Source organism: Prionailurus bengalensis, chromosome B4, assembly GCF_016509475.1.
Source record: "Prionailurus bengalensis isolate Pbe53 chromosome B4, Fcat_Pben_1.1_paternal_pri, whole genome shotgun sequence".
In the NCBI taxonomy this organism is placed as follows: Eukaryota; Metazoa; Chordata; class Mammalia; order Carnivora; family Felidae; genus Prionailurus; species Prionailurus bengalensis.
This window is the reverse complement of record NC_057358.1, coordinates 11385076-11410876: the sequence shown is the minus strand read 5'-3', so window position 1 is coordinate 11410876 and position 25801 is coordinate 11385076. Positions and strand designations below refer to the sequence as shown.

At 44.6% G+C, this 25801-nt stretch overlaps 1 protein-coding gene and 1 pseudogene across 2 annotated transcripts in view; one reads left to right on the top strand and one right to left on the bottom strand.

Moving 5' to 3' along the window:
• Positions 1-25801, bottom strand: part of CAMK1D (calcium/calmodulin dependent protein kinase ID) — a 435052-nt gene that overhangs the window by 377018 nt on the left and 32233 nt on the right. The gene's annotated exons all lie outside the window — the stretch shown is intronic.
• Positions 13138-24922, top strand: LOC122473911 (annotated as a pseudogene).

Here is a 25801-nt window from a genome sequence, read left to right as displayed (position 1 = left end):
CTAGCTTCCCTTCCATTTTGGTTGGACATTCCAATGGCATGCTGGAGCTTGAAATACAGCAGCTGTTCACATCCAGGGAACTGCGTCCCCTCCTAATACCTGTCATTATGCGGTAATTCTCACGGACACGGGCACTTGCTAGTCAGAGCTGCTGAGTTATTTTTTGATCGTTGTGTAATTATCTCATTACCAACAGACGCTGAAAATCAAGAGTAACCAGAGGAAGGAAACACTCCATTCTCTGTCCCTCTTGTTATACACAACTAAAATCCTTCCTGAGAGATTCCTCACCAACAGATTTATTGGCCTCTCAATATCTATCAGTGGTTGGACCAAAGAGAGAATGTTCCTATGGTGGAAATACCAAATAGGAAGAGTAAAAGTGCTTCCTGAATGCCTGGCCTCAAAGGGATTAAAAAAACACACACGCACACAAAGGCATGATTGGGACTATCAAAAAGAACACAGACAACACGGCTCTGCCTTAACAACGGACAGTGAAATGAGGCACAGATCAACTGCAAATGGTGGCAAGGTTTGGCTGTTATACTTGGTTACGTGAAAGGAAGTGGTTATACTTGGTTATACTCTTGGCTGGGGGACACCTGGGTTTCAAGCTCTGACTCTCAGTGTCAGTCATACAAGCAAAGGGTTTTATTAAATAGAATTTTACCGGTCTTGCTAAGCTGAGAGAGCAAAGCCCAGGTCAATTCACATTTGAGAGAAAGTTCTTCCTACACTTGGATGTGCAAGTGGGAAGGACACCAGGCCCACACAACCTGGAGCCTATACCTGCCCAGCCTTGGAGTGCCAGAGACAGGTGGCTGGGCTGGGGTGGGCTTGGGTTCACTGGAAATCATGACGCTTTTCAGGGCCTCCTGCCTCCTACAAGGCAGAAGACTGGAGACTGTAATATAAAGTCTGCCAGGACCCTGAGTGGGCAGATCGAACCGGCAAGTGGGACCTCTGTAGGCATAAAGGAAAGCAATATGCTTATTTCTTTTAGACGGGCAGACACCACAGTGAGGCAGTAAGGAGCCCGTCTGCACCCCTCTACCCTCTTTCTGGTCTGATGACCGGAGTGCTGGACTCCTCGGTTGTCCCAGATACCAAGGTGAATGAGCCCAGAGGAAAGATGACAGGAATGGAAAAAATGTCACCTCTTTATTTTATTAAAGTAGAATTACCTCTGGCAGGCATTGGCTGTAACAGTGCTACTGTAACGCACACGGTTTTCTCCTGAAATCTTCAGCCTTCCTAGATAACACGATGATGCTTTGCGAGGGAGAGGCTCTTTGAATAACCAGAAATGCAAACAGTCTGGGATGTTGCATTTTTCCAAACTCAAAAAAATATATTTGACTAAGATTTCCACCAAAATGTTCCAAACAAAGGGTTAATTAGATTAGCAAACCTCAGTTTGAACCTCAAAATCTTACCTAATCAAGAAAATCCATTGCCAATAAGGCCTCGTTGGAGTTACAAAAACAAATATAATTCATAAATAAAAATAATTATACACATCTGTTCATTTGATGTGGTCCATCAAGGTAAAATATTAAAAGGGCTATTATGTCACGAATCCACTATCACAAAATCACCATGTTTTGAAAAGTTGCATAGTTGTGATGTTTCACAAAGCCTGAAAAAAAACTATTATATCCAGTTCTTCATCATTTATTAAAACTTTTTAAAATTCAATTTACTGAAGTCATTTTGAAAGTAGGTTCCATCTGGAGTCATGCTCCAGATGAATAGCTATGATGAAAATCTTACATAAAACCCCAATGTATAAAATGAAATTCTAAGTGGCTGAAAAATCGGTGTTCCCAATATTCATATTTTCTGCAACCTCAAAATAATGGTAACTCTTTTTGTTTTTTGGTGTGTATGTGTGTGTGTGTGTGTGTGTGTTTTCTCTTTTGATCTAAGGCTGAATCACTTTCTGGCTTCATTCAGAACCCACTGAGGCCCAATGGGGAGCTAGCTCTTTGTGCACAGTGCTTTATGCCCTCGGAAAACCATGGGTCTGACTCATTTCTAATGTGTACCCTGTGTGTTGTTCATAAAGCCTGTGGAAAAGTCAAGAAACAGGACTTGGCTCTGGGTATCTAGCGGATTTTCCCATTTTTCACAGTAACTTGGAAAATGTTCCTGCCCAAAGCCAGTGGGTATTGGAATAACCCAATTCTATTCTTAGAACCTCCAGTAAGAAGCTTCAGGCTAGCAAACCTCACCTCACTGGGCTTAATTTTCTCAATTTTGCCTTTTTTGTTTTAAGTGGAAGGAGTGTGAAGGGTAGATATTGATGAGATCATGTCTGCCAAGATTTTAAGAAAATACTTTATATGAAAACTGATAATGCTTATGAAATCTGTCCCCAGGGTTTTAAAAAGCAGGATGGATTTCCATTTATTTGAGATGATGAGGTGTGAAATGGACATGCATGATTCTCAGGGACCTTTCTAAATGTTATGTCAAAAAGAGACAGAGAGGGGCGTCTGGATGGCTCAGGTGGTTCAGCATTCAACTTCGGCTCATGTCATGATCTCACAGTTTGTGAGCTCGAACCCCATGTCAGGCTCAGTGCTGACAGCGTGGAGTCTGGAGCCTGCTTCGGATTCTGTGTCTCCCTCTCTCTCTTTCTCTCTCTCTTTCTCTCTCTCTCTGTCCCTCCCCCACTCATGCTTTCCCTCTGTCCCTCAAAAAAATAAACATCAAAAAAATTAAAACATAAAAAATAAGGAGACAGAGAAGTTCATTCACTCACAAAAGTTGAGCAAAACGGAATCGGGCAATTATTCTAAAGTTTCACGTGAGCAATGCCTTAACCACAACCCAACGTCAGTTCAAGTCCTCCATCCACAGTAAACCTGTGGACACCTCTCGGTACGGACTGACACTCCCCATCTTCTACCCAACTGGCGGTCTGAAACTCCCAGCAAATGCAACAATTAGGGTCTTTGCTCAACTGAACATCAAGTGTTTTCTTATAATACCTCGGTTAGTTTCTTAGAAGGCTTCATTTTGGACTTTCAAGTTAGCAGAAATTAAAATAAAAATTAATGATAATTACTCACAAGGATGTGATACGATGGACATGTGCATTAGTAGTAGCAGGAGTGGTAATTAGTAAAAATCTTTCTAAGAACCATGATGGGATCATGTAACCCCTTAAGACAAATATACATCTTTTAACTTCATTTCCCTTCTCAGAATCTATCACAAGACCGATGTTCATTGCAGCACTATTTGCAATAGCCAAGACATGGAAACAGCCTAAATGTCTGTCAATGGAAGAATGGATAAAGAAAATGTGGTTTAAACGTAAAATGGAATATTATTCAGCTCTGAAAAAGAGGGACATCCTGCCGTTTTCAACAACATGGATGGAACTTCAGGACGTTATGCTATGTGAAATAAGTCAGACAGAGAAAGACAAATACTGCATGGTATTACTTCTATGAGGAATCTTTTTTCAAAAAAAAAAAAAATGAACTCATAGAAACAGAAAACAGAATGGTGGTTACCAGGGCCTGGGGGATAAGTGAAAGAGGGAGAGATTCAGAAAAGGGTCCAAACTTTCAGCTATAAAGTCTGAGGATCTAATGTATAACATGATGATAATAGGTGATAACACTGTATTATATCATTGACATTTTCCAAGAGAATAAAACTTAAATGTTCTCACCAAAAAATATATATAAATCTGTGAAAGATGTGATAATTCACTGGAAGAAGGAAGCTTTCCACAATGTGTACAAACATCCTATCACCACCATATACACCTTAAATATCTACCCACTTTATCTGTCATCAATAAAACTAAAAAATATATCTCAATACTACTATATGTGCTGGCAAAGCAAACACTAAAAAGCATTATAGCAAAACCAGGAGATAAAAAAAAGAAAATAATCAGGATTGTGAAAAGTATACATAAGGGTGTCCCTGCATGTTATATTTTGTATAATAGTAAAAAAAAAAAAAAAAAAAAAGGAAATAAGCCAAATAGTGAACAGGAAAGTGGAAAAATAAAATAAGACATGTCCAGACAAGGAGATAATAAAAAGCCATTGAAAAGTATATTTGCAAACAACTATATAATTCATGGTAGACTGCTCCATATATAATATTGGAAGAAAAAAAATTAGGTTTAAAGTTATATAATAAGTGTGATACCCACTTAGATAAATGCAATTTAGCCAGTGAGAATAATCATTTAGAAGGAGTCCATAAGAAAGCAATTCCCTGTCTAGTGCTAAAGTGCGTTCATTTGCTTCTCTAACCTGTCAACAGTTGGCCAATGTTTCCTCCTCCATAGAGCGTCCTGGTATTGGAACCACAGGTTTCTTCTGATGACATATCTGTGCCTCACCTGACCCACTAAACTGAGAGCTGTGGTCTACACACTGCTTTGGACACCAAGCAATATACTCTGACATCCTGGGGATGCTTATTCATTCCTGCTCAACTTGCTATGGGTCAGTGAGCATGCAGTGCCCAGTTGGCTGGAAGACGCTTCTTTGAAAGAAAACAGTGATAGCAGTTCACTGCCCAGTGATTGCAGTGCTGGCGTGGGGCCCCCACGTCAGAGATCTCTGGGCAACTCCCTCTCACACTCCTCAGGGCGGGCCTGCCCAGGTCTGGTTTCTGCAGGAGCCATGAGGCAGAGAAAACATCAGGAGAGGTCTGCAGTTCACTGTGGCTTAACCCTGGCTCCCAGGCTAACTCCCCCCAGCCCCCTTCGCCAGCCCCCACCCCCAGGGTGAATGTTCCCTCCACCCAGCCAGGGCCCCGGGACTGCCTTCTGAGAAACCCCCCTAGCTGAATGCTACCTCCTGATCTGCAAGAGATCCCGCCTCGGTTTGCTTTCTCTGGAACCCATTTTCTCTGGCACGATGGCATTCCCAAAATATTCCGGGCTCTCTTCAAAGAGGTGACACTGAAACGCCCCCCACAGTCCATAAAGCGGTTGTGCGCTCGCTCTCTCGCTCTCTCTCTCTCTCTCTCTCTCTCTCTCACACACACACACACACACAAACACACACACACACACACACACAGAATGGAAGAAAATTCAGAAGATTACGATCCATCATCCTGTTTGGGCAATAATAATAGCTACTATTTTTTGAAAACTTACTCTATGCCTGCACTGTGCTAGTAAGCTCTCTCCATGGACTGTTCTATGAGAGCAGTGCTGGTACTATCCTCACTTCACAGATGAGAAAACAGAGGCTTCAAGAGCTCAAGTACGTGTCCAATGTCACACAACTGAACTAGGACCCACGCCCGAGTAGTGTGGCTATGGAGCCCCAACAACGTTGCAGTAACACAGAAGTCCACGGGCTCAGCATCTCCCACACTGGAAGACTTTTAGGGGACCCACCAACACACCACATGGACACACACATGATGGGGCTCATTCCTGGCAGAACGTGGTTGGGAGGCTGGAGCAGGGGTGGATGAAGGAATAAGGAGGGGAAAGAGGTAAGGATCAGGGCCACAAGGGCAGCAGAGTGCACAGGCAGAGAGAACCCCGCTCACCCTGGAAAAAAACGCAACACTGAGTGGGGCAACGGTTTCCAGCTCTTTCTACTACCAAGTACTAGTCAAAACCTTCCCTCTGGTGCCCAGAGAAATCCCTGCCTCAGAGCCACTCCCACCTGCACACAAAGCCTTTGCACCTTTACTATCTCCCCAACACACAGTCTGTGGGATTCCTCACACGGCGGCTCCGTGTCCTGGGCTGGGATTATCAGGCCATCCAGACAGTTTAAAAATGAAGCCCTCCAGCCAGAGGGCTGTTAACACAAGGAGAAACAGGACTTGGCAGCCTTGAGTCATTCCACCAACACCCTTCCTCTCTGTGCTACATAATTTTTCCTTCTCTGAATTTTATGTGCAACCAGCAATCAAGACAGGAAAAACAAGCAAAGTCTTACATACACCGCAAAATGCTGATTTGTCTATTCTATTAATAATACAAAATCTCAGCAAATGCAAATGGTATTACATGAATAATTCCATAAAAAGTTAAATCCAAACTAAATGTTTCCATTTTCAAATGACATTTGCAGAGACCTCTCCATTAATATGTTTGATACTGATTTTTTACTATCCTGTATTTCCTAAGGAGAAAACCATGAAGACACAAAAAGCCAAGAAATATTTTTAAACGTGAATTGTCAAGCTGTCTGCTCTACTGCACGAGTCTTGGCACAAGAACAGCCACAATCGTATATTAATAAATGCTCTTGCCCCGCAAATGCTGATCTTTCAAAGAAGACCGGGATTTCAATCTGCTCAAACACGGAGGTTATTTCTTAGCACTGAGTTTGGAATCATGAAGCAAAACGTGCAAAGTCAACCAGACCTTGATAAACAGTCATGGACATATAACGCTTAGGAGAAATAGTTTTTAGAAAATATAAATAGTTACAGGATAAATGTGTTTCACCAACATACACTCCAGATACCAAAATAAATGGTTAGCTGACTTACTAAGTAACTTTATTTTTGAAAGGAAAAATCACACATATGTCAAATTATATGAACAGACTAGAAAAGCCTGGGAAGCATGCAGCACCATTCTTTAAGAAAGGGGAAGGTTGGGGCACCTGGGTGGCTCAGTCAGTTAGGTGTCCAACTTCGGCTCAGGTCCTGATCTTGTGGTTCGTGGGTTCGAGCCCCGCATCAGGCTCTGTGCTGACAGCTCAGAGTCTGGAGCCTGCTTCGGATTCTGTGTCTCCCTCTCTCTCTGCCCTTCCCCTGCTCATGCTCTATCCCTCAAGAATAAATAAACATTAAAAAAATGTTTTAAAAAACAAAGGGGAAGGTAATAAGCTAAGGGTGGTGGTCTTCAGCTTATAATGAGACAGATGAGGATGGCAGGGGAAAATCCAAAAATCAGGGAGGTAATGGGGGCGGCCTGGGTGGCTCAGTCGGTTAAGCATATGACTCTTGATTCCGGATCAGGTCATGATCTCACGGTCATGAGACTGAGCCCCAAGTTGGGGCTCTGCACTGAGCTTGAAGCCTGCTTGGGATTCTCTCTCCCCCTCTCCTTCTGCTCTTCCCCCACTCATGCCCATGCTCGGTGCTCTCTCTCTCAAAACAAATAAACACTTTTTTAAAAATTGGGGTGATAACGTGATCAGAGAAATAAGACATTCACAAGAGAAAATCAAAGAGGGTCAACTAGATTTCTTTTTCCAGTAGAAATTAAAAATTAATATTAAAGGGAATCTTCTGAGCACAAAAAAGAGGGAGAAACTGATTCTCCCTAATTTACTTCCCGAATATGAAATGAATTTGGCCATCAAGCAAGATCTGAAAAGCATCAACTAAGAGCACATCTACACAGGCAAAGCCAAGTACAGAATTAAGGTAATCAAGCATCCAACGAATTGACACAAAACGCTGGGAAACTGTGACCAAGAAAGAGGATTTTTTTCAAGGAAATTATCCAAATTCAAGTTAATGGGGAAAAGTTGCTAAATTGTCTTCAACACTTTGCCTAAAATACTCCAAAATAATGGTGAGAGCTTATCAGAACATGTCCGGAAAGAAGCCTACAAGTGGGCCTCTGTGTTAGATTTTTTTTCCAATAGTGAGGGTTGAGAAAGCTAGAAAACGTTAAAAAAACGCAAGCTGCTTGTACAAAATTTAATATCTCCCACCAACTACGAGACGTTGAGGCACAATAGATAAAAAATGCCGGATAAAAGAGCTCTAGCCAGGGTCCTTGTGGCTGGTCACTCTCCCCAGTTATTTCTGAAATCACAGAGGGAAAAAGAGGGTTTCAGATAAAACACGTCACGACTAATATAGATCACTGTGCACAGGCTGCTGTCTTCTTTGCACAGTGCGTTTGCTTCTAGGCACAGGGTTCTTGCAAAACAGACAAAGTTTATCACAATCATTATCATCAGACAATAAAACAGCTTAAGACTTAGCCGAACTGAAAAACAGTGTCTCTTACTCCATTCCCCCCACCTCCTGTTGAAAAGCAATTTTTCAATTAAGGAACTAAACTACACATTTATTAGAGGATGATCCTCAGACTTTCGGCTTTCAGAGAGCTGTAGGATTTTCCCAAAACTCAAGGAATGGGATTTAGAGTCACCAACTGTGACCTTTTCCACTAAGGTCAATACATCCAAACAGTACCCATTGTTTCATGAAAGGGAGGATAGGGAACATCAGAAAATAGGAAAGACAAGATTTCAAAGAAAAAGAGGGTTATCTTTTCCATGTGATACCTTTGGATTTCTAAAAACCTAAAATATCTAAAAACCCCATATCTTTTCTCCCTCCTGATCCTGCACACCAGGGAAAACTCTGTCATGAACCAGCATCAAGACTGAGTGGTCCACGCGGTACAGAGCAGTGGTTCGCAAAGCGTGGGGCCTCAGACCAGCAGCACTGGCATCATCTGCGAACTTGTCAGAAATGCAAACTCTCTAGCCCCAAGCAACTCTGGGGCTAATGCCTAGAATTTAGCAAGCCCTCCATGGGATGCTGGTATCAGCTAAAGTTTAAAGACCAGAGTAGAACCCAAATCATATGCATCTCAGGACTGGGAAGGAAGACCAAGAAGCCTGATTCAAAGCTGGTGGAACCAGGTTTCTCATCTCCAAACTCTGTGAAAACAGTATATTTTTCCCAAACAATGGCACAATTTTGATCTGAAACGCGTGGTATGACAATGGAACAGAACATTCGAAATCAGAACTACCCACATGCAGGGATTCAAGATCCGTAAACACCAGCAAATGACCAGCAACTTCCTCAAACACACAGTGCCAGGACCTTCTGGACGGACTCATCATCACCATCACCATCATCATACAACACTTACACCACGTAACATGTCGATAAAGTAACATTCAAATTTGGTTTCATTTTTATTTTGATCAAACCCAGCAGCCCTGTGAAGCTGGCACAGGGACAGATACTATCATCCCACTTGGCAGATGTGGATCCCGAGGCTTTGCAAGGTAAGTTAGCCACCTTGAGCATTGACAGTTTTTTTGTTGTTTTTAAGGGAGGGAACCTCCATTCCTTCCCTTGGAATGCAGCCCAGGAAGACTGCTTACCAGGATATAATCCCCCCAATTTGTTATTTCCCCAGTGGGCTGAGAGTGTGGTCATGACATGCCGCACACACAGAATGTTACAGAGGTTCTTGGTAATTCTCCAGAAGGTCTCCAGAGCAGGTCCTGGACACACCCCAGGGACCTGCCATCTGTCCCCTGTGAGCCTGCCCAGAGGAACCCCAGGGACCATCACGTGCTTCTTGCGATTTTTCTGGGTCGCCCCCTGTATCTCAGCAAGGCCAGCCCTCACCTCTGCCAAAGCAGGCGGGCCATTTCTCCTCAGCACTTCAATAAACCTTCCACCTGCCAAGAGATGCAGGCATTACTCTGGACCATAAAGACCACAAGGCCCCTCAGAGAGGAGGAGGGGCCTGACCCCCATATAAACTGCTACATTCGGTGAAAAGGACTGCGCCCCACCTCGGTGCGGGCTGAACCCACCCCTGTGACACAATCCAGAGTGAGCAAGGACCCATCATGAGTCAAGTAGAAAAGAATGGTGAGAAGATGTTCAGGAACTCTTTCCAGGGACAGAAAGAACCCAGGAGGGGCAAACACAGATGAGCAAATGATTTATCTAAGGCAAAGACAAAAAAAAAAAAAAAAAAAAAAGAGGCTGGAAAATTCAGTACTGAACACCCCCACTTTACCCTGGACCGTTTCTGTGACACTCAACCCAGGCGTCTGCTACAACTTATAAGTGGTTTCATTCTTAATAGACACCAGTTTGACTTTTCTTTCTTTTGTGGCTGGGAAGAGGAACAGCGAAACACGTCAGAGCTGGCTGGGGGGAACAGCTTCTTGGTCCTCCCATCCAGAGCCATCCATGCCACAAACTCACCCCACAGGCGGAGCCCCGGGAAATACCAGGGGATGAGGATCATGCCAGAAATGCCCCTTTTGTTGTAAACAGGTGGGAAGGAACATATATCTGCACTATTAGCCCTGCGGACTCCGGTCTTGTACTTTGTTTCTCTCACCAAACATCACTGCCTCCAGAGATACCAACCGCTCTGATGGACTCACACCTCAAACAAGACCAATCAAAAGACATCAACAGACATTCTAGCCTTTATTTTGGAGGCACGATTTTGGTTCCTGGCATTATAGCTATCATCAACAGTAAGCCTAAGAACCCAGGTTGGATGATCCCTACAATTTAGGAAGCATTTACAATATTTTTCTACTCATGGACCCACAGTGTACAAGTCAAGGCTTAGAGGACCCACGGAATAAGAAAACAAGACACAGAGGGCTGGCCGAGGTCATCTTGTCCCAGAGGCGGTTACTCACACCCAGACTGGCCCAAATAAACACTCGATGAGTCAACATTCAATGAGATGGTGTCAGAGGAGCCCATGAGAGAGGCTCAAAGCTTAGTAATGAATGAACACACTGGATTTTTTAGCACATACCTCACAGACGAGGAAGGAACGAGCAAAGTTCACCACGAGCATTCTAGAAATGTCACACACATGCTGGCCACTACAACAAATCATTATGATCTGCCACTTTTGGTCATGATCACAAAGCCAAGAAGAGCAAAGGCACTGAGAATATCTGCAAAGATGGGTTAAAAATAATCAATACAAAAGGGCAGAGGAAAGAATATCTTCCAAGGAGAAACTGAGACTCAGCAAAGGCCATTCCTAATCTGAAATTGCTTTCCCTCAGGCCACCTATTAAAACATGTGTCACTACAGCTGGAGAGAACTATCTGTCATCAAACACATTATATATTTGCCCCACTGCCTCATAGTACTCGATGTGTCCTCCTTTGATTTGTGAAACCAACAACAAAAAAGATTTATCAATTCATTTTCCCTGGGGAGCAGCCTGCCAGAGAAGTACATTTTTTTTCTATGTGTTTCTCCAGCCCCGCGAGACACATTTATTATAAGGAGACAGATATAAATCTGTTTTGAGCAGACTGAAAGAGTAAATTGGGATGATATTAAACTTCAGAGGAACTAGGTTTTCTCTTAAATACCTCTGGAGCACAGAGTAGGGAGACTTGCTCCAAGTTTTTGCGATTCTACCCTGACCCCACACGTTATCTTCTCCAGACATGTTTATTAACTGGATGACCTCCCTTATGAGAGACACAGAAATATACACACCCAAGGAAAGACACATAGTTACACGCATCCACACCAGGAAACGGCATTCCTGACTTGTTGCTACCATTACCTTGCTGGAAAATGTTAGTCAACGCAATCGAGAAATATTTACTAGCAATATGGTGGGCGAGTTAATCTGATGAGAATTATGGGGAAGCCCTAAGAAAATACGAAGCATGTGTCACAATTTCAAGTGACATGGATAGACGAAAGAAATGTGGTATATACTTACAACAGACTATTATGCAGCCATAGAAAGGGAAAGTTCTGACACCTGTTACTACACAGATGAAATGTGAAGACATTATGCTGAGTGAAATAAGTCAGTCACAGAAGGGCAAATACTGTATGATTCCACTAACACGCGGTACATAGAATAGGCAAATTCACAGAGACATTAAGTAGATTAGAGGTTACCAAGAGCTGGGGGAGGGGGTTCTGGAGAATTATGGCTTAATGGTTACAGAGTTTCTGCTTGGGATGACGAAGAAGTTTTGCAACTGGATGGTGACGATTGCATGACATTGTGAATGTAATTAATGCCACTGAATTGTACACTTAAAAATGGTTAAAATGGCCAACTGTGAGATCTGTGTCTATATCCACATCCACAACATAAGAAGAATAATATACTAAAAACCACTGAATAGTAGACTTTAAATGGGTGAACTGTATGGCCTCTGAATTGTATTTGTACCTCAATAAGATTGTTTAAAAAAAAAAAAGATCTCAAATGTCACAAGAAAACTTCCTGAACATTCCCTCTTCTTTCCCTTTATTCTCTATCACGGCATCATCAGGAGCAAAACTGTTTTATTTGAGTACACATTCCTAGTCTACAGTCCATTTTCCCTCCTGCCCATGGATGTAAAGACCAAATACAGAGACGCAGGGCCATGGGTGTCTGATTCATTTGACTACCCTGTGCCTGACCAGGAAAGGTGCTGAATACTCATGTATAAATGAGTAAACAAAGTAAATCAGGAGTGAAAACGGCAAGAAAGGGACAAAAATCATAAAAGAGAAAAACGGCCTCTATTACTTGAAAAGAATGAGCACAGAACACCAGTGGTAGAGTATATCATTGGAACATGTACGGTATGTGACAGGTGAGTCAAGAAAGAGCCCTTCAGAAGACACGAATAGACACTTTTACAAAGAAGACATACAGATGGCTAACAGACACACGAAAAGATGCTCAACATCACTCATCATCGGGGAAATGCAAATCAAAAACACAATGAGATACCACCTCACACCTGTCAGAATGGCTAAAAAGAACAACTCGGGAAACAACAGACGTTAGCGAGGATGCGGAGAAAGAGGAACCCTTTTGCACTGTTGGTGGGAACACAGACTGGTGCAGCCACTCTGGAAAACAGTTTGGAGGTTCCTCAAAAAATTAAAAATAGAACTACCCTACGACGCAGCAATTGCACTACTAGGCATTTATCCATGGGATACGGGTGTGCTGTTTCAAAGGGGCACATGCATCCCCATGCTTATAGCAGCGCTATCGACAATAGCCAAAGTATGGAAAGAGCCCAAATGGCCATTAAGTATACACACACACATACACACACACAATGGAATACACCTTGGCGATGAGAAAGAATGAAATCGTGCCATTTGCAACAACGTGGATGGAACTGGAGTGCATTATACTAAGTGAAATAAGTCAGAGGAAGACAAATATCGTATGACTTCACTCACGTGTGGAATTTAAGAAACAAAACAGATGAACATAGGGGAAAGAAAGAAAAATAAGATAAAAACAGGAAGGCAAACCATAAGAGACTCTTAAATCCAGATAACAAACCGAGGGTTCCTGGAGGGGAGGTGGGGGGGGGATGGGCTAAATGGGTGACAGGCATTAAGGAGGCACTTGCTGGGATGAGCACTGGGTGCCAGATGTAGGAGATGAATCACTGGGTCCTAGTCCGGAAACCAATACTACGCTGTATGTTAACAAACTTGAATTTAATAAATAAATGTGAAAAAAGCACACATGTGCTTTCACACGTGTGAAAAAGCTCTTCACACATCTAAGCTCCTGAGTCACCCAAGTCTTCCCACATCACCACATGCCACACCCACCTGACCCAGAGCCCCCAGTCTGCCCTGGATATGAACAATTCTCAGGAGAAGACCTGACAGGGCACCTGTCTTTGGTTCAAACGTGTTCACAAGTAAAGGAAGCCGACTATGCCACGTGCAAACCTGGAACAGTGGTGACGGGGTTTCAGACAGGGCATGAGAAAATTAGAGGGTCAGCAAACCATGTCCCTGGGAAAGAAGTCTGTTTTTATTTTCCCCAGAAGATTTGTTTGGGGAAAAGCACTTAGACCATGACTGCTGTAAAATGCTCAAGAAAACCGCCTATTTGGACGATTTTGTCAACTTCTACCACAGCTGGAAGCAACGGGTCACATCTCCTCCCAGCCTGGACATTCATTCAACCAACGATTTCTTCACCAACCCCTTGTCACCTCCTGAGGCAGCCTTCTCCTGGCTCAGGAGGCCACTCACAGTCTACTGGGAGGAGCCTGATCCCCACCCCCTAACCGCCGGCGCACTGTGATACAATGTACAGGTGCAGTGATAAGGGGGGAGGGGTCTCCAGCAAACTTCCAGAAGAAGGGCTTACTACAAAATAATAAACGGGAGTCAACTGTGGGGGCAAGGGGAGGGCTGGAGGCAGCCAGTCAGTCAGAAAAGACCCAGACAAGCACTAGCAAAGCACACAGGGCTGGGGGCTCTTCCCCCAGGGGTGCAGATGGTACCATCAACAATTCAGTGGGACTGAAATTGGAAGCTGGAGGGAAAGGATGCTGAGAAAAGAAAATGTGCAAAAAGCAGCAAGGCCTTGTATGATTTGCTGAGATTCTCGCCCACTGGCAATGGCACGCTCCTGAAGGGTGCTAGGCTGGGGCACTGACCTGACCCTGCGTCCATTTTAGATCCAGCACTCAAGGTGACCTTTCCTTCCATGGTAGGCATTACTATCCCCATGGAACTCAGACTCAGAGAAAGCCAAACAGGCTGGCCCCCACCCTGGGCTGCCTCCCTGCAGCACCCATGCCTTTTCCACCACGCTAAGGAGAATTTATTGAGGGGTTTAGACATGAGCCTAAGGACCGAGATAGGCTAGTAGATGGTGGTGCATGAATATAGATGTTAAAGACTTACTTTAGAACTAGGGACATCTGAGAAGGTTGACAGGCAGCATGGAAAGAGTGGAGAAGACAAACAGAAAATGCTAGAGACGCGGCATGGCCAAAGGGCAGCAAGCCAGGCCAGCGAGGCCCCAGCAGATGGAGTCTTGCTAACAAAGGAGGAGGGATTATCAGGTTTGGAGACGTGAGGTCGCAACAAGTCACTCTGGGTGGCCTTGGTCCCCTGCAAAGAGGCAGGAAAACTTGAGAACAAGCAGTATGAAAAAGGACTGGAATAACTCTTGAGAAAATCTAACAGATAATTAGAGGTAAAAACATGACACAGCGGGGGGAGGCCCAGGTTAGAATTAGAAAGCATGATTTTGCAGAGAACCCAACAGTTTAAATGTTTGAAATATTTTTGTCAGGTATCAACACATTTTCTTCTACTTACATTGTCGTTTCTTTTTTTACCTTGAACTTTCGGATATCTGGAACATATTCTGATGTCTGGGGGGAGGCGGTGGTCCGTGACTAGGGATGGCACCTGCTCCCCCAGGGGGTATCTGGAAGCAAGTGGGGCTTGGTGGTCTGTCTCAGTGGGGTGGGCGCTACTGCCTTTGGTGGATGGATGTCAGGGATGCTCAATGTCCGGAGATGCACCAGGCTGCACTCAGCAAGAAGAATCATCTCGGCCACGGTACCAACAGCGCACGCCCCACACTGAGAAACACAGCGTGTTACTTTTTCCCAGTGAGCCCACAATCCCAGGGTCACTGTACTGAGTCACACATTCAGTGATACATCTGACAAGTAAGCACTGAGTGACCCTCTGTGCCACGTCCTCTTGGTGGCACTTTGAAAACAAGTCAGACACTACTGCTGATGGCCTGTCAGCACAGAGCCTACTTCCGATCCTCTGTCCCCCTCACTCTGCCCCTACCCCACCTGCACTCTTCCCAGAATAAATAAACATTTTTTTTAAAACATCCATGGGGCACCTGGGTGGCTCAGTCGGTTAAGCGTCCAACTTCCGCTCAGGTCATGATCTTGTAGTTCATGGGTTCGAGTCGCATCAGGCTCTGCGCTGACAGCTCAGAGTCTGGAGCCTGCTTCTGATTCTGTGTCTCCCTCTCTCCCTGTCCCTCCCCCTGATCGCATGTGCACGCTCTCTCTCTCTCAAAAATAAAGCTTAAAAAAAATTTTTTTAATCTGTAGAGAAATGCAATTTAAATGCTTTGCAATTCATCAACAACTTTTAAAAAGCAGCCAAGTATGGCTATGGCAGGAGTCTTGCTGGTCCCGATAAGAATTACTTATAATGAACACTTAACTACACATGCAAATATTAAAGCTAAGTGGTTAAACAACATGATCGCGTCTGTGTTGATACAATCCATTTGCTTAGCAAACTCCTTTTTCGTAGATACTGGCTTGAACAAACTCCTACCTACCGCTGTTGGTTGTGACTTGGTACTCCAAATGGATGGAGGTGTCGATGAATGAGGTTTTACTGGGGGTTCTGACCTGCCAGGGGTTCTGGGGCAAGACAACTGCAGGTGCTCATTGTTCTGTTTCTGTGTGACAGACTGTGACTAATTTGTTTCAGATAGCTGCTCAGGACAGCCCGCTTTAGAGTCCATACACAGACACTCTAAGCAAAGGGGAGCTGCTGCATCCCCGTTCATTGCCGGCCTTCCTCCTGAACGTGAACGTGGCGTGTCCTACAGCTCTCTGGCCGTGGTTTTTACAGAGACATTAGGGGTGGCCTCCACAGTTCCCTCGAGCTCTATCCGCACTGGATACAATGTATTACCTTACAAAGTCCCTGTGTTTCTAACCTGGGCAAGGGATTTAAACTCGAGGTCTACAAAACAAGCAGGCTTGACTGTGGGCAGCTGCAGATGTCCCCAAAGGGAAAAATGGGAGCACCAGGGCTAACCTCAGTATTTGGAAAGGTCTGACAGAAAGCACACATGTACCCACAGTGTGATGGCACAGGCTAAAACGTGTTCACTTTGGACTAGAATTATGTCAACTCAGCAGGCAGTGGCCATGGTGACAGCTCATGGAGGAGCTAGGCCTGTCCTTTACTAATAAAAATATAAAGGAAATGAATTAGCGCTTCAAAAACACAGTTTCCTTGTTCCTAGTGATTAAAAGGTGATCCTCAAGGTCCCGTTTGTTCTAAAGTTCTATGATTGTTTCACAGGAAGTTATTCATACCAAGAATAACCCATTCTTGGTGTAGCTTTAATACATAATTAACAGTAACAAATAGCTTTCTCTCTTGGCTTCCCTAGACTTATTTATAGCTTTTCAACTAATTAAAGGCATATTTATTTATAAGGGGTGCCATACTTCCAGAAAGAATTAGATGCCACTGTATATTCTCTAAAGGTAATAAGAAATGGTCTGGATTTGCTCAATTAGCAGCTTCTTCCTCAACTTCTACCTCTTCAAAAAGTGTAAGAACTAAATATTCACTTCTTTCTTTTGATCCTTTTCTTTCCAAAGCACAAGAAAGGTTTTTCAGGTGGCTCCAATGCCATCTCCTGAGTGATGCCCTTGGCCTTGGCATCATCACCAGTAACACCCAGCTCTACTGTGAGGCCTATGCCAGACGAGTAGTTGAGATGATGTATGGGCAACACTTCAAAGTTCAATGCATTACATAATATAGCTTATTCTCATTTCAATTATTCATTTATGAATACTCCTAAATAAATAATTTTGTTATTATTAACAACAGACTAAGACTTTAAAGTATACGGAGCTTTTTTGCAGGTCAAATTTGTTTTTAAGTTTATTTATTTTTGAGAGAGAGTGCACGGGGGAGGGGCAGAGAGAGGGGGGAAAAGAGGATCTCAAGCGGGCTCTGTGCTGTCACCACAGAGCCCGATGCGGGGCTCGAACTCACAAACCGTAAGATCATGACCTGGGCTGAAATCAGATGCTCAACCAACTGAGCCACCCAAGTGCCCCACAGGTCAAATATTTTAAAATGCACTAATAGTAAGGTTTTCTATAGGAATTATACTGTGCATCCTTTCGTAACTGAGAAATGAAATCTCTTAGAAAACCAAACCTGAATTCCAGTGTTATGGTTGGTTGTGAATTTGGAGTCGTTATATAAGATCTGTTCATGTAATTATTTTGAGATACAATCTTTTCAAGGGCTCACTATGCCAGGAACTGGGCTAAGAAAGAGCATCAATTATCTCATTTAATCCTCACAAATGAGGTGGGTTCTGTTATCACCGTGCAAGAAAGAGGTTTAGACACAGAGCAGATACTTCCCCAAGGCCTAGACTCGCCAGTAATGGGATAAATGAGGTCCACCTGCAACCGGAATTGGTGTGCTTAGCCGCTGTGCGATTCCACAGGGCAGGTGTGAACACAGGAGGGCAAGCAGACGACAGCCTGTCCCAAGTCACTTGAAAAACAGCCCACCGCCTATCACTGTATCTGGTTTCGTGTGCGCACATTGGTATGTGTGGACCATATCATCAGAGATTTTTTCTTTCTGTCCAGGGTACATTGACACATTTTGTTCCACACTCTTTTTCCGCCAAAACGCAGATAAACATAAATTATTTAAGTAGATAATGCAGGCAAAAACAAGCAAATAAGACAAAAATAAAATAACATAAAACAAAAACCCGTTTCAAGGATATAACCCCGGAGCTGTATTTATGCCATGATGATGAACCCATTCACCCGTATACTGGCTATCTCCACTCTAAGGTCACAAGGCAATTCTGTGTGTTCAGAACCCCTTCCCTTTCTCCCACAGACCTGCTCCTGTTGGTTTTCCCAGTAGAGGGCACCATCTTTGACCCAGCTGTCCAAACATGAGCCCTCTTAGCCCTTCTTTCTTGGATGGTCCCAAATCTAGAATGACCCCAAAGAACCAGATCTGACCTACCTCAGCGCGCCTTCTGTCTGTCCCGTCTTCCCATACCCCTGCCAGTTCCCATACCCTCACCTCTCCCCCAGATCCCCTCCATGAATCCAAGAGCAATCTAGCTGGCCTCCTTGACACCTGCCCTAAACTTCCCAACTACAGCACCAAGGTGGGCTTTCAAATGTACAAAAAGGCTCATCATGTTTCCTCTCCAATTCCCTCACCTTGAAGATAAATTCCAAGCTACGAAGTGTGGCATAAAAAGTCCTGGAAACCACAACTCTCTTTCCAGCATCTTCTCCCACCACTGCCCTATTCTTGCCTGAACCCCCATACACCCTGTGCTCTTTAATCCTCTGGATAGTAGGACCAGAGTGGGGCCATCTACTAGGAAGCCCTCCCACCCTTGCTTAGCTGGTAAACTCCTCACCATCCCTCAAGCCTCAGACCATGCACCGCCTCTTCCATGAAGCCTTCCCTGACTCTCCCAGGCAAACTCAGAGACACCTCAACCATGCCCTTCTGAGGCTCATCTCAGGGACGTTCCCTGCCAGCCTTTCCACACTGCAACACGGATTCTTCTCACCAGCAGAAAGTGGGCTCCTTTTCCCTGGGTTGAGGACTGGCTGTCTTTATACCCCCAGGACCGAGCAGCACAGGCCCAGGCATAAAGTAAGAGCTCTGCAATATCTACTGATTAATTAAACATGAATAAAACAACCTATGCGGGAAGGAAAGAAAACCACTGGCTTCATAATTTCTTGAGGTGAGAACCAGTCTTGGAATCTGATTTGAGCTTATAAAACATTCCCTTAAGGGGAGAGGTGAGGAGAGGAAAGGTATTCTTGGACCGGAGATCTGTCCCAGATGGAGCACAAGAGATTACATAAGGAACACATACCTCCCGAATGCCTATGTCATACCCTGGGTGAAGGCTGTGAGTCCCTGTCCACTAAAACGCAAAGCCCTCAAGTGGGGATTCCGGAAAGATGAAGTCACATCTTAAAATACACTCTGTTCCTCAGAATATAAGTTTCTCAAAACCACAACAATTACATCTTATGTACTATTTAGTTGGGATTAGTGCTTGTGGGACAAGCGGCTATTAAAAAAAAAATAGTGTAAGCTTATGTGAAATCAGCGAATAAATGATGGCTCTGAATATAAACTAGAAGGTCGGTGGGGCTTCCAAACTCCAGGCTTCTTCTCTGAGCTCTTTTATCTTCCAGTCACAGAAGCTTCAGTGGAATAATAAAAGAGTAACTCAGATGCTGTTCTCCTCACTTGGCCCTCTGTCTGATTCTCAGACTTCGAGTTCACTGTGCAAACAAGTTCACAGTCAAGTCTAAGTAGCAAAGGCATCTACCAGCATTGGAACATTACCCCTTTCGATGAACCCTAAAGACTCACGAATGAATGCCATCCTGTTAGGGAAAGACTTTAAAAGACTACTTTGTAAAAATAAAATAAAATAAAATAAAATACTTCATATTCTGAATGAAAAACCTGCCAACCTATCCATTACCCTGAAATCTGTACTTAAATTTCTAAAGCCATAATATCCATGTGCAAATGACAGATCTTTCCTGACTGATGATGGGGTTACATCCCAAAAAACCCATTCCCAGATGGAAATGTGGTTAAGTTGAAAATGCATTTAATACACTTAACCTACTGATCATCATGGCTTAGCCTGGGCCAGCCTTCAACATGCCCACAACACTCACACCAGCCTCCAGGTGGGCAAAATCCTCTCACACAAAGCCTATCTGATAATAAGGTGTTGACTATTGTCAAGGTCAACACAACGTGTAATGCATCGAGGACTGTCCTGACAGTGAAGAACAACGTGGGTGATGGGGTGCAGAATGGATGTCGCCAGCTGCCTGTGAGCTGCGGCTCACCGCCCCGCATCCGAGAGGGGACCCACCGCATGTCACTAGCCCAGGGCCAGATCCAAGTTCAAAATTCCAACTACGGTTTCTACTGAATGCATACCACATTTGCACCATTGTCAAGTTGAAAAACTGTGGGTCAGGGACAGTCTGTACCTTCAGGTGATTCTCATTATCCACAGGAATCGTGTCCTATAAAATCACAGCGCACACTGGGTTTGCAAATACTGAACTATTGCTCCCAGGGGAAATAACAGCACTGGGCTCCTTTGGGCCTCTGGCCACATCATTTTTGTCAACCAATCCATACACAACCTTGTTTTATGTGTGTTTCTGTTTAAAGATGCCCTATTTAATATATATTTCTGGTTCATTAACACGAAACATGATCAACAGCACCATAACTCATGTCTGAACAAGCTTGTCTAGCACATGCCTTTGCTCCTGAAGGCACATCCCAGGCTCCTGTCGTTCAGGAAGACAGCAGGACACCTCAGCAGTGTGCTCGGGGGCCGTTCCCAACAGTGAAATCACTAACAAAAAGCACAAAAATGTGAAAAATACGGCACTAAAGAGACCATGAAAAGGACACTTGTTTACAGTGGGATTAGCTGAAACAAGAAGGCAGCACGTGGCCTTGTTCAACCTCAGCAGGGAACATGTGCATTCAGCGACACAAATTTTTCACCGCTCTGCTCATGGCCCCGAATGACCGCAAAGAGCATCTCAACTCTTGTTTTGGGGAGGTAACAAATACATTTTACTAAGTAGGTGAATTTGAAAATACAGAAGCTGGGGAGCGCCTGGGTGGCTCAGTCGGTTAAGTGTCCGACTTCAGATCAGGTTAGGATCTCACGGTTTGTGGGTCCAAGCCCCGTGTCGGGTTCTGTGCTGACAGCTCAGAGCCTGCCTGGAACCTGCTTCAGATTCTGTGTCTCCCTCTCACTCTCTGCCCCTCCCGTGCTCACATTCTGTCTCTGTCTCTTAAAAAAAAAAAAAAAAAAAAAAACAGTAAAAATGTTTTTAAAAAATTTTTAAAAAATACAATACAGAAATCTGGGAATCACAAGAACTGGTTGTAGTTTATGTACTTTGAAAACATGACCCAGACTAGGTTGGGTGTTGTGGGAGGACCCCACAGAACTAAGCCATGGTGTGTTCTTCTTCTTATGGAGAGACAGGCTAGAAATGACCTTCATCTCTTATCCTCCAGAATGTACTGGAAGACAACTCCCTCTCTTTCATGCCAGTGAGCCTAGAAGAGACACATGTATGGTTGGAGAGCATCCCACTTGACCCCTACGCCGATTCCAATACACCATGCAGAAAGGCATGCTCCCTGCCTTCCGAAAAGGAAGGAAATAATACTAGCCACTTGCCATCCCGTGGATGCAAGCGGGATGCCAATGTGACATATAACTCGGAAACAGTTCCCAAAAGTGCAGAACTCTTCTAACACGTCCTGGTCCCATATACTTACTTGGCTTTATATCGTTTCTTTGTGCTTACATCTGTTAAACCACAAAAACAGGAATGAACTAATGTCGAACTTCTTACTCAGCAATAAGCAATATTCATCCATGGATACAGAAAACAATGACAAAAACATGAAGGGCTGTATGCATTTCATTAGGAGGCGTGTTTCCAAGCAAATTTTGTATTCTCCCATTAATGTATTTACCTAAATTTGTAGCAGATTTATGATTTGTTCAAACGTGTAATAGTAATCACCCACAGTAAGTAAATGCAAGAACTTTTTCATGGTTAGACCCTTACAGCCTAGGAAATTTAATTTAAATGTATATACGTATTTTTGCAAGGACAAAGATAACACCCAAGAATAACGTTCCATGAGGACAGAATATAAATTCAGAAAAAAGAAAAGAGAATGAAGTAGAAATTCCAATGGTTAAAGAAGAGTCAATTCAAGTACTTTTGAAATGGGTGATGATGGGTATCCAGTATCTGTGGGATTTAGATTCCACTGGTTATATTTAAAAGAATGATGTAAAGTTTTATTTAAAGATGTCGATATTTACAATAAGCTAGAAATAACATCCTTTGCAGCTCTTAAATTACGATGAAAAATGTTAGCTATCAACGCCGAGTGTGTGAGGGGATAGATGGCTTTACAAAACTATTTTAGGGATGAGGTGAGCCAAAGGCAGAAGACAGGCCAGGCCCCTCCAAGGCAAGCTGACCTTTGAGTCCCAGCCCAATATGGTGGGGCTTAACATTTTGCAAGAGAAGCTGGAAATCTGGATTTTTCTATGTACAGTTTACCTTTTTTAAAACATGTTGGTTCAGAAATTTTTTAAACAGCGTGCAGGTCAAACAAAACACAGCTACAGGCCGCATTTTTTCCTACCTTGACTCTGAGCGCTAGCATCTTCTGTCAACTTTTCCACACGGTGATAGGAGAGCCACTCATTCAAAAACACACTCACTGAACACCTCCTGGTGTTCCAGACACTATCCTGGGTCCTGGGGACACAGAGATGGCTGAAACACAACAGTGCCCTCAAGGAAGATGAATGATAGATAGATAACATTTTGCAATCCCATCTGTTACATTCTGTGCTAGTTAAATCCGAGGTGCTGTGGCCATGGAACCTTGGCTTTGGTGGGTCAGGAATGTGTGGTTTGTTTGGGAAAGCTTTGTGGGGGAGGACAAGGCAGGACCAGATGCATCCTGAAGAATAACCAGCATCCTGAATAACCATGCCGGTGACTGAAGCAAGGCTACCTGGGGAAGGCTCCTTGGAAGATGGCCAACAAGGCAGATAGGAGCACACATCAGAGCAGGATGTCTGACTGCAAAGAACACCCACAGGGAGACAAAAACCAGCCCCACTCCTCATTTTCAGTTCCTCTCTTAAAAACAGGCACATGATGGAAATAAACCATTGAGACAAGATCCAAAAATAATCTTAACTGGGCATAAAAGCTCATATAAAAATTCTTCTCTTAATCACTTCTGGAAGGCAGCTGAAAGGTGCGTACACCCAAACTCGGCTTGCGCAGCAATCAACTTAATCTGTTTCTTTGAAAGATTAATTAAAACTGAGATTACCGATGGCGGCAGATGAGCTGGGTCAGCCGATGGGGCACGGTTAAGAGGAGAGAGAAATTGTCTTAAGATCACACAAACACAGCTGCAGGCCAAACGCGGAGATGTGACGGAAAACCTGCTTCTTCCCGGGCCCTGTAATTCCATTCCTGGGGATGACGCTAGAGTTAAAAGCCCGAATCCCAGGAACAGCAGGCAGCGGGACTCCAATGTGCCAAGCAAGCAGCCCGGCCTGTGGGGAGCCTAAGGAGGCCTTGAACTTCTGAGTCAAGTCAGCAACAGCTGCAGAAGACCAGGCCCAGCCCAGAGGGACCAGCCAAGGGAGCAAGGAACATGAACACAACTGCTGCTCAGAACTCGAGCAAGTTTTCAAGTGCTCGTTTGACACAATGTCAAGGATCTGCTCAAGTCAGGCCTTGATGAGAAGCAGAGGTGATTAGAAACCACCAAAACCGTGAGAAGACGCCGTCCACATAGCCTTCCCCCACAGGGAGCCTCTCAGAAAAGGGGTTTTCTCCGATGGAGAGCTGCTCTTATTTTTCCCCCACTGGCAGCAGAGAAGGAGACAAAGCAGGAGATGCTTATAGAAATCCTGGTTTGGGGACCCAGGATTTGAAAACCCTGTCATTGGATGTGAGCTTTGACACTGAAAACTCCTCAGTTCCGGCGGGGGCCTTCTCTGTCTTTTCCTCTGCAGGGCTCTCTGTGCTATCCAGCCCCATCCTCGTCACCACGGCAGCACCTGCGCTCGCTGCCACCATGACTGAGCAGATGACACTTTGTGGCACCCTCAAGGGCCACCATGACTGGGTGACTCAGATGGCCACCACTCCCCAGTTCCTGGACATGATACTGTCCACCTCTTGAGAAAAGACCATCATCAAGTGGGCAGGGATAAGTCCAACGATGGCACCCCACAGCATGCTCTTCGGGGTCACTCCTGCTCTGTCAGTGATGTGGTCATCTCCTCAGGTGGCCAGTTTGCCCTCTCAGGCTCCTGGGACAGAGCGCTCTGTCTTTGGGATCTCACAATGGGTACCACCACACGCAGATCCACAGGACATACCAAGGATGTGCTGAGTGTGGCTTTCTCCTCCCACAACCACCACATTGTCTCTGGCTCCTGAGATAAAACCATCAAGCTGCGGAAGACCCTGAGTGTATGCACCTACACTGTCCAGGATGAGAGCCATTGTGTCTTCTTGTCACCCGATAGCAGCAATCCCATCACTGTCTCCTATGGCTGGGACAAGTTGGTCAAGGTATGGAACCTGGCAAACTACAAGCTGAAGACCAAGCCACACGGGCTACCTGAACACGGTGACTGTCTCTCCAGATGGATCCTTCTGTGCTTCTGGAGGGGACGATGGCCAGGCCATGCTGTGGACCTCAACAAAGGCAGGCACCTTTGTATACTAGATGGTGGGGTCATCATCAGTGCCCTAACTGATACTGGCTCTGTGCTGCCACACGCCCCAGCCTCCAGATCTGGGACTTGGAAGGCAAGATCACTATAGATGAACTGAAGCAGGAAGTTATCAGTACCAGCAGCAAGGCACAGCCACCCCAGTGTACCTCTCTGGCCTGGTCTGCTGATGGCCCGACGCTGTTTGCTGGCTACATGCACAACCTGGTGCTAGCTGATGGTAGGTGACCATCAGCACCCGCTAGAAATATACGGCAGAGTTTTAGAAAGAAATATTGGTTCGCTGAAGGAAGGAAGGAAGGAAGGAAGGAAGGAAGGAAGGAAGGAAGGAAGGAAAAGGAAAATCCTCCATAGCCCTCACCAGAAAAATAATAACTTGGGCAATAGTTCCCAAAGTTCTTAAACCCACAGGAGGAACAGAGGAAGACGATGAAGACAGAGTCAGAATGAGGGGACAGCAGCAGTGGAGGAGGAGCGCCTGTAGAGGCAGATCCCCTGGGGCTGTGGTACTGGCCTCCTGCATCCTCTGGGGCTGTAGATCAAAGTCCACTGGGGCCTCCATCTAAGAAGCCTGGAAGGCGGGCTCTTTAGTGAGCCCTCCCCAAATGCAACAGAACATTCCCGACTGCACCTGACACGGAGCCCTGGACTCCAGCCCAGTCCTGACAGCCCGTGCCAGCCACTGGCCCTCCCCAAATCTTTCTCCCCACGTGTGCGCTGAGGAGGCGGGGCCAAAATTTCATGAGCAGATAGTCTCTTCCGTCATCCTCTCTCGAACAAGTTCTCCTTCTCCTGGGTCAGCAATTCCCATCCAATTTTGTGTAAAAGCCCTCATGACAAATCTCATTCTAGATGCTTCTAATGTGTGGATTACGTATCCAATGGAAACGTAACCATTTTAGGAAGGGAAGAGAGTCAGGATTCAGGGAGAGACACTAAAATCTGAATTGTCAAATGTACCAGTAACACCAAAGTAGTGATTAAGAGAACAGATCCTAGAGCCAGCCTTGATGGTCTCATGTGTAAAATGGGAATAATCATCATAGCCTGCCTTATGGGGTAGCCATGAAGAGTACACATGTGAGCTATAAAGCAGTTAGAACACAAATGTGACACAAAGCATT